This window comes from Anguilla rostrata, chromosome 7 (assembly GCF_018555375.3).
Source record: "Anguilla rostrata isolate EN2019 chromosome 7, ASM1855537v3, whole genome shotgun sequence".
Lineage (NCBI taxonomy): Eukaryota > Metazoa > Chordata > Actinopteri > Anguilliformes > Anguillidae > Anguilla > Anguilla rostrata.
The window spans coordinates 11,926,775-11,934,692 of NC_057939.1; positions in this window are offsets into that span (position 1 = coordinate 11,926,775).

The window sequence follows — 7,918 nt, forward strand, 5'->3', positions numbered from 1 at the left end:
CTATGCTCACTGATGCTCTCCACTACTCAATAATCAAATCCAGATTTTTAGAACATAAATTTCTAGTTTATTGGCTGTACCTGTGAAAATGCTGATGAAGTCAAACTGGCTGTTCTGAAGTTCCTGGAGAGACTAGAGTGGAATATCAATATTCAGACATTCGTTTTTTACAGGTGCCCACAGTGCAAAGCAGACTGATGAAAGAAATGCCCCCCCCACTGTAGCAAATTCTTCATTTGAACAGGCCTTCGTCAGATATTGCTGATTTAAATGCTGAACGTCTCATGAACTTGTTTTGTAGCATTTATTGCAGCAACTCCGCTAATTCATCACTTAATGATTGGCATCACCAGTACTAAAAAAGGAATATATGGTAGATTCCTTCTTCATCTTGTACTTTCTATTGTAGAAGGGCAAACTGGTAGTGCCAGAACCATCAATACTACTGGAAACAAGAAGAGCCGCAGTGATCCTACAAAGTCTTGACACATTTCACTGTGTTGACTGTTGTAAAGGGATTCACCCCTTTGACCTGCCAAACTGGGTAATGTGTGTAAATTCCTCATTACACTTTTAGCACCTGCAGAAGCAATCCATTGATCTGTTCACAACCCTTAGTTGTTGAAAGAACTAACTCTGGTGACATATGCATCAATCAGGATATACACTTAATAAAAAATAGCCATGAATTCCATTCAGATACACAGTCTTTTCACATAAGCAACAGCATACCTTAGAATCTGGCGCTGGCAGATGGGGATGAATGCTGGGAACTATAGTATCCAAACGCTGCCTTACTCAATATCGGAACTCAGTTTATCCTCTCTTTCAAGTACTATTCTCAAATGCACACACAGGGCTACCACTTGTCAGTTGTATAATACCTTAACATAAAAATATAACACAGTTATGTCTTTTATCCTGTGGTTTTGCCAAATGCAGATCTTCCTCAAGGAGAGTTTGTCCCCCACTGTGGTGTCCTGGCACCCTATTGGTTTAGCGCTTCACAAACCTGAACCTTGACCCAGCCTGCAATGGTGTTGAATGTACAGAAATATCACAGCCATCACTTTTATAATCGCATCCACCCCACCCCCTTCCTCTCCCCCTCCCACAGCCCCATATATTGTCATTGTGTTATTTTTCAAATAAAGAAAAAACAACGAGATCAGAGCAGAAGTGAGCCTTTGTCTGTGGGAGTTGGTGATTGGTTATTTCTAGGTCGCGTTCACGCAGTTAACTATTGTTGCTCGTGTGAGAGGCAAACAGTGGCCACTGATCACTGTCTCTGCCAATTACAACTGAAAGGGGAACATCCGTCCGCCTGCGCATGTAAATGGTAAATGGTAAATGGACTGCATTTATATAGCGCTTTTATCCAAAGCGCTTTACAATTGATGCCTCTCATTCGCCAGAGCAGTTGGGGGGTTAGGTGTCTTGTTCAAGGACACTTCGACACACCCAGGGCGGGGTTTGAACCGGCAGCCCTCTGACTGCCAGACAATCGGTCTTACCTCCTGAGCTATGCCGCCCCTATGTCGCATGTGAAACCAAAAGTCTGGTCAGACGTTGCCGAACAGATGAAGGGGGATCGCTGGATGGGCCTTCCTCTGGAAATAAACTCCCCAGTGGAGCGAGAAATTCTTTGTTGCTTTCTGTACCACCTGCACAGGAAAGTGCTGGATGTCTCTGTAGTACTTTGCAGCACAGTTCATCAAACTGACATCAAACAGTTCATACTGAAACAAGGTTGTGGTATGCCAGCTGTGAAAGCCGTCCATTGTTTTTTTTTTTTTGCTCCTTGTCTTTGTTCTTTGTTCACTGTGCCTAATTTTAGGGGTGATGCTCGGCCTCTAGTTCCAGGCATAATTGGAAGTTGCCATTTTGTCTGCAGAGGTGATTGTTTTTTTTTTGTTTTTTTTAAAGTAATGCTTATTTTTGCACATTTTCCTTGCCTTGCCAGTGAACTCATGGTGATGTGTAGTTTGGCTGTGTAAATTAGTGACACTTTAAACAGCAAAGTGAATTCCCAGTTAACTGCTTTTGGCTCCTGTAAGGGCAAACATTCAAACTGTAAAACTTTATTTGGTTTTTTAGGTGTCACTTGGACATTATTTTTGTGGTACAAGGAACACTGCAAGAGCAGTTTTAGGACCTAACTCCAAAAATTTCCATTCTTCCATTGCAGTATTTGGAGCGTTCTTAAAATCTTATTGAGATGTGTCCTCTATGCTGATTTTTTGTACGTCAGTAACTATGAAGCCATCAACCAGTGAATTTGTATTTGAAAGGTTTAGAACGTTTACAGACCTTTACAGAATGTTTGCTCTCATCATAAAGTCATCTCAGAGCCGATTTTTCCAGCTTTCTCAAACAAAATGTGTTTTCTGATTTACGATGACATTGCTACCTGTCAAGGATTTTAGAGGGAATGGGTCTACAAAAAAAGATTATTTACAGTAAAATGAGTATTTGAACTGAAAGAAATATTATTAGTTCTCATAGTTAGATTTTTCAGTCTCAGAAAGTACTTAAAATGACCTTTCTGCAGGAAGGATTTGCAGCAAATAAAGCATAGAAAGTTCTCGACTTGTTCTTACGTCGGTGTGGTATATATTGATTCCATTTATTTTTCTATATGTTTACATGTGGTCCCCAAACCACAGTAGGTCTGGGATTCCACTAAAAAGGGACATATTGACTTCATCTAAACAGTGTGGTCCGTTGGGAAATTTGTGGAGGGTTTAAATGGTTTTTTCTTGTTCATTAATGTGGTTTGGCGTGATAGACGTGAGGAATGCCTTTTTGAACAATGAACTTTGTTGTCATTAACTCACAGATTCCTATGATACCGTCCAGCAATTAGATTGAGTTTATTTGCATTAACTAATTTACAGTGGCAATGCCAACTGATTTAGGGAAAATAAATACCATGAGCTCTGAAGTGTCAGAATAATGGTCTATACATCTTTCAACAGAGGGTAATACTCTAAGTGGTTGTATTCGTTTGTAATCGTATTGAGAAGTAAAGGAGTTTAAAGGCAGTATCCTCATCGACACAACTTATGCTGCTAAATCATAACAAAGCAATTTGCTTAAAATGTATTTCTTAGCATTTCATTCAATTGGATGGGTTTGTTTCATGCCACTACCAAACCTGCATGTGAAATTATGGAATGGCTTGCTTTTGTGTGTCTGAGGTTATCCTCCATATTTAACCCCAGAATAAAACCTCTGTCTCCTAGGTAACACAGCCAGCTAGGCACTTGTCAGTTAGGCAGTGGTGCTGAACATTCAGTCTGGTGGGTCAATGCAAAACTGGCCATAGGGTTATCTGGGGTAGGGTTCTGGCTGGCACTATATTCACGGTCTCCTAGCGACACCACTTGTCGAATTGGCTCCCACGGTCAGCATACACCAGCTGCACAAGCAGTTGAGGCCGTTGGCCCAATAATTGCACAGACCAGCTACTAAGCTACTTGAGTCTGGCTGTACAATTATTGCAGGATATCTATACTGGTCCATATTAACTTAATACTGATAGAGGATGTTGCCTGGGATAGACTTGAACATATAATGTTGTATTCTATACTAGCAGATGTATACATGTACTTCCCCACAGTGCATACTGTTTTGTCCATAAGGTAGCCATATGGCAGGATATTACTCAAATTAAACACTCGCTACAGTACATGGATTCTTGTCTCCCTTTCTGCTCCTTTTGGCTGGACCGCAACAGTGGGGCCAGCACTACAAACGCGAATGTCTGTGACTGAGCGACTGAGTGAGTGATGAAGTTACACCATTGGTCGGCTGAGTTATGACGTCACACCATTGGTCGGCTGCTCCAGCCATATACTAGGTTTTGACCTGGTCTTGTTTTCTTCTGACCAGATGCTAGATGCAGACCTTACACTACAGCACATGCTTTTCCAAGGGATTTATACAGAGCAACTCAATCACTCACCGATCCCTCTTCTCTTGCCCTGGAACCTCTGGACGGCTTTTCTTCTGTTCGGCTGTCACAGACGAATAACTCTGTGAATTGCACTCATCTGTCGCTGCCTGGTTTCATTTTAAGTCGGCGCATTCACATTAAAAGCAGTGCATTTCAATAAAAAGTAGCTTTTGTTTTGCACTTGAAATGTATCTTGAGATTTACTGGAAAGTGCCTCACATACAACCCATGCACATCCCAACCTATGTTTAACTAAAAAAGCATCCAAGTAGGGCAATTGCTTCAATACAGTAGTCTGATGACAATTGAAACATCTTTCTATTGATGCTTTTAATTTTCTGGAAGGACAGGACAATGCGAACTATGACTAGACAGGATTACAGTACAATGCACTAAAATCACTTTAAAAAAACACTCTTATCCAGAGTGGAGTGGAGTGCAGAAATAGAGAACATCAGTGTTAGCCTCAGGAATACAAAAATGCGGCATCACCACATGGGGACGGAAGATTTTTACCTCTTGAAAACTGCCATTCTTTCTGGTGTACTTTGTCCTTCGGTAAGCATTACACCAGCCAAATTAGTAATTACGGTGATCAGTTCATGAATACTGAAACACACCTGTCCCCATTGGCATCTTGAAGTGCCTCAACTCAAATATGCGTCCTTGTAAACGAACAGAGAACAAGCACGCAAACAGGCAAGTAAACCACAAAAGGATGTCTTTCTATAGATATGGTTTATTGAATGGGGTTGAGGACTGCTTCTGCGTACGCACACACTGTGTCCAGTCCTGTGACAGTGTCACAGTAAGTGGGGGCGCCATTTCTGAGTGCATAATTAAAGGACTTGATTCACCCCTGCTGCTACAAGAGCTTACAGACCAGAATAGCTTTCCAGTCTAGCTGTGTGGTGGTACCTTCCCACAGATCTTTCGCTGTGTCTCTACATGTCGTATTTCACTGCCATATTTTCCACTGTTCGTGGCTTCGTTCTTGGTCCTTACATGAGCAGATATGTCACTAAAAAAACACCTGGACATCATGCATGTGTGTAAAACCTCCAGACATGCGTGTATGTAAAACACATACATATCAATCATACATATATGTTCTGTATGTGAGTTGTTTTGTCACCCATCGCCCTCCGCAACATACACCAACAACACAATAAAAAGATAACCTCGTGGAGCTTTACTCTTTGCTGAATATCATGACCACGACACAAACAGAAGCTGGCATCTCATGCGAGCGTTCTCTGTTGTCTAAGAACATAATGCATTTGCTTAGTGACGGGCATTAATGTATTGTGCTTCAAATACCAGTCTATGACTATCAGGGGCTTCATGCCCTAGTGTTGTATTCAATGTTACCTAAATTTTTTGACACAGTGATTTATAAGAATTTGTCTGAGCTCCAAATACCTGTCATTGACCCCACAGGCTTCACGTAAATGTAATACAGTAATTGGAAGTGAAACACCCACTCTTAGCGATTTCATATTAATTCAATACCTGTAATTTACCACAGGGGCTTCGTGTCAGTGTGTTCATAAAGTAATACTATCCGAAGTGAAACACCCACTCTTGGTGATTTCAGATTAATTTTCATGTGTTCCAATCAAGGCTGCAAATAGGGGCAGACAACTGGGACGCTGTGTGCTGAGCTCAGTGATTTCACATAAATTCTCCTATACTCCATATACCTGTCTTTCACACCAGAGGCTTCATATGCAATATGTAAGTGTTCTCTATAGGGTAATACCTATAACCAGCAGCGAGTGATCAACCAGTGACTTCATACAAATTCTCCTGTCATTAACCCCCAAGTGAACAAAACAGACAACTGCATGAATAGCATAAATAGCCTTCGACAGGCTAAACAATATTTTGTATTTGCTTTTAGTTATACAAAATAAAAAACTAAATTCACGAAGCAAAAAAAGGGGGGAAAAACAATAAACAGTAAAAGCTTTAGAATCATGGTATATATCCTTCAAAAAACAACATTCAACGACAAGTAATATATTGTGTGTGCATTCAGTTATATAATATCAAAATTAGAATATCAAAATTACTAGAAAAGAAGCAAGGCTGGTCCCACTCATGTAACTACCAAACACACACTCACACTGCACTTCATTACAGGAAGTTAGTGAGGAAAACTAGTTGTCCAGAACAATTTTAAATAAAACAACAGCACAGCTGCAAACCATCAAAAATTATAATTACCATCCATTACAGTTTGAATGAACTGTAAAAACAGCATGTCAGGACCAGAGCCGCTGCTTAATTCCATTCTGACTGAGTCTAAAGCTGACTTCCTGGAAGCCAGAATAGAAGACACCTAAGACTACTGCTTTTAGACAATTCCTAAACTAATGAATTCAGAGGAAGCAGATCTTGAGGTCTGTGTTTCAACCCACTTACAGCACGTAAGTGACACTCACCCCTCCCTCTTTCTCAGCGAAATTAAATTATGCACATAAAGTGTCATAAAGTGCAGATGCAGCATGTGCATGTGTGTGTCATGTGAGAGAACAGGAGGTGTTTGACGCCAATATAAATGTCAATATCAGAAGCCTCTGGGGGGGGGGGGGGGGGGGCATGATTCCACAACATTATATTTAAAATGGGCACTTTGGGAGCATTAAAAGGTTACTTACAGCCATCTCACCCTGAGTACACCCAATCTCGTCTGAGGAACTGGTTTAACCAAGAAGCTGATTGATCCTTCTGCGATTCTGGGAGTTGTCACCAGCTGCATATCCAAGGATGCTCAGAACAAAGTCAACCCTGGCCACACTTCTGCCTACATGACACAATCAACGCTGGCTGTCAGCTGGAGGAGTGTGCTTCACTCCACTCAAACACGGGCCAAGGAATAAAAAAAATAAGGCTAATGAATTCCTTGCGCACGATTTCAAAGTCTGTCCTGCCAGCCAGAAACACATTTCCCTTTGATCTGCCAGTTTTCTCATCACCATTTTATTGTCCTCGAGAGCATGTTATGTCTGGCTTATCCTCTTGCGGTTGCCTTCCCCTCTCAGGCGAAAGGGGGGGGGGACAGCTGGAAAGAGCGCAGGCACCAAAGTGCTTCCCCCGATGGGCTACCGCGTGTAAAATCTTTCATCCTCAAATCACGGATCGGTCACACATTCTGAACGGCACACCGCACACAATATGGGTTATCTGCTACGGGGGCTTCCTCAGCGGAAGCGAGTCAAGGCTTCGCTGCTCCTCTCCGAGGCAGAAGTTCCTCCAGCACCTTCACGGGCATGCAGAAATAAAAACGCAGACAACCAAGTACCACAGAATTAAATTCATGTTATTCAACTGTATTCACATTACAACATCCACACTGCTCAGTTTGTGACAAATAGGTTCTACATATTTACTGTATAATACATTATACCAAGAGGCACTTCCAGTAATTCTGGCAATATAGGAGCTACAGTATAGTGTCTAAATTACAAAAAACGGTAAAAATAAATAAGGTTTATCTAAAAGACTTTTTTGTTGTCGTTTTAATTTTTTTTTATCTGTACAGCATATATTTTGTACAAAATGGAACATGAACTAACAATGAGTATTTCACTTAACAAATACTTGTGAATTACATATTTATCCTTTTTTGTATTGCTACATGTGTTAAGTGCAAGATACTAGTGAGAAGAACAGAATTATTCAGTCAGTGAAGTGCCAACTATATAAAAAATACAAGTCTCATTGTAAAGCTTGTTTGGTTCTTCTTGTAATCATTAATTAGGCATATTCACGATTATGGCAAATGAATAACAACGTGTAAAGACAAAAAAAAAAAAAAATCATAATGCTATGGTGACGTGAAGGAAGAAAAATGATCAGTGAGGGAGCAGGAGCGTCTCTTTTACTGCATGACCTGAATAACCTGTTATTCAAAAATCAGTATTTTACCACTGTCCCAGAAAGCTGCTACAGCAC